The following is a 2,623-nucleotide window of genomic DNA, read 5'->3' as shown; positions in this document are numbered from 1 at the left end:
TGAGTAGCTTTGGGGTCAGTGACCTGAAGGGGGCCTAACAGGGACTTCTGGATGTTGGCAATGTTGTTTCTTAAGGTGAACGCTGGTTTACAGGTGTATTCATACTGTGAAAATTCACTTCAAATTATGTACCTTTCTGTATGTACATTGTATTTGAATGAAAAATGTAAAAATAACGTGAGAATGAAAAAAACAGCCGCTAACATTCAGAAGCTGGCTTGGCACTCATTACTAGGCTATGTTATTCTCCTATTAGATAGAAATAATCTCACAAATACCAACCTCAGACAAGGTCACTCTAAAACCATGATAAAATGAGACAAAGCAAAGCACTTCGTTAAGTATGTCTAAGCACAGACAAAAACAAGGTCACTTTGCCAAATACAAAATACCAACACCCTTTTTCTTAGCCAAAATGAGTGACTGCTGCTTCTTTACCAATTATAGCTTTATTCTCATGCTAGTTTCTTCTATGGATAAGATGGAGATGCCCAGTCATAGAATTGCCCCAGCTTTCTGTGTCCAATCTAGAACATAGTCCAGCTTCCTTAGACTTTCCTTCAAATCACCAATCAAAGCCCAAATGCCACAATAGGTTCTTTCTTAACGCCTTGTTACCAAGACAGCCCATGGTTCTCCAAGGTATGTGTTCCTCCTCATTGAAACCACTGAGAACTCCAACTTGATTAACTACAGGTGTGTTCCTGGGGGGTCTCTGGCTGAAGGGCATTGACTTGAGAACGTTTCATTTCTTGAAGATTTTATTAAAATCCCAAAACTATCAGCATCTGGTGACATTGAGAGGATAGATCTTTTACAATTAGTGTTTCCATTCAGGAATTTCTTGGAAAGACAGTATCATTGTCCCTTGAACAACATAGGCTGGAATTATTTGGGTCCACTTAGATGTGGATTTTTTTCGATAAATATATTGGAAAATTTTTTGGAGACTTGTGACAATTTGAAAAAATTCACAAACCACATGGCCTAGAAATATTAAAAAAATTAAGAAAATGTTAGGCATGTCATGAACACAAAATATATGTAGAAAAAAGTAGCCTATTTTATCGTATACTACCATAAAGTATATACAAATTTATTATAAAGTTAAAATTTATCAAAACTTACACAAACACAGACCATACATTTGGCCATTTGCAGTTGAGAAAATGTAAACAAACGTAAAGATGCAATATTAACTCATAACTGCATAAAATTAACTGTAGTACATATTGTACTTATGTAGTAATTTCGTAGTCACCTCCTGTTGCTATTGTGGTGAACTCGGGTCTTGCGAGTACCGGCTTAAAACGACTGTGACCCTGATTGTCTCCACATCAGCAGTTCATCTGTTTGGTAAATTCGCACTAAAAAGTGATCTCTCAAGTTTCTCACATATTTTTTGTGTTTAGTGCAATACCATAAACCTTGAATAACACCACGGGACCCATACCGTGCCACCAGTGATGCTGGATGTGCTCCCAAGAAACAGAGAAAAGTCATGACATTCATTATATGAAGTTTCTCAATTTTGTACATTGAGTACATATCAGGAAAACATTGAATTGCTTGATATGTACCATAGATGGAGGTCTGCAGCGGCTGTTGCCTGCCGTTTCAGACAGTTTGTCTTGTGAACAGACATCGTAAACATACAGTATCGATAAATGCAGTACAATACTGTAACTGTATTTGCTCTCCCTTATGATTTTCTTAATAACATTTTCTCTTCTCTATTGTAAAAAGACAGTATATAATACATATCATGTATGAAATATGTGTTTATTGTCTATTTCTGTTATTGGTAAGGCTTGCAGTCAAAAGTAGGCTATTAGTAGTTAAGTCAAAAGGTATATGCAAATTTTCAACTGCTTGGGGATTGGCACCTTTAACCTCCAAGTTGTTCAATGCTCAACTCTACATGTTTTTCCAAATCCCAAGAAAAATCAGCCAAGAAATCAGGAAGTCAGAAGAAAGTATTGTAATTCTTCTGCTAGAATTAAAGCTGAACAATCAACATGGAAAGAATACTGATTCAAACAAATCACCTGACAAATGGCAAGCAATGGCAGGAAAGGGTATCACGAGGGGTCTAAAGTGGACCAGAGAAAGGAGCAGGCAGGAGAGAAGTGGGCGAGATCCAATCATTCTGACCTGTGACGGTTGCCATGTTGCACATGGTGTGCACGGCCCCATCTTCTGCTAACAGTGAATCATTCTTTCAAATGAAATAAATATTGATGAGGTAATATGAATAATAAACTTCTACGAGTGATGTTCTAAGAACTAAGTTTTAGAAGCAAAGTAAATCCTGAAACTGGCAACTTCTTTACGTGATTCTGAATAGTGCTGTTACCCTTGCTAGGAGATCTGAATGTTATGTTATTAGAATACTACTCAACAATGTTTGTTGGAATTTTCCAGTGTTTATATTCACAATAATGTACAATTCTAAGTATTTTAACAGAAGTGCAAAGAAAAAAAGATGTGAATGTTGTTGTGAAATACTTCCAACATGATATCCTGAACTGACCTAAAAATCTGAATTAACAAAAGTCCTATCTATTTAAATGGCACAACCAAAGTCAGGGCAACCAAAATATTTTCACTGTTACAAAAGTAA

The sequence above is a fragment of the Propithecus coquereli genome, unplaced genomic scaffold (genome assembly GCF_000956105.1).
Source record: "Propithecus coquereli isolate 6110/MARCELLA unplaced genomic scaffold, Pcoq_1.0 Scaffold300, whole genome shotgun sequence".
NCBI classification, from domain to species: Eukaryota; Metazoa; Chordata; class Mammalia; order Primates; family Indriidae; genus Propithecus; species Propithecus coquereli.
Note: the sequence above shows the minus strand (reverse complement) of the source record.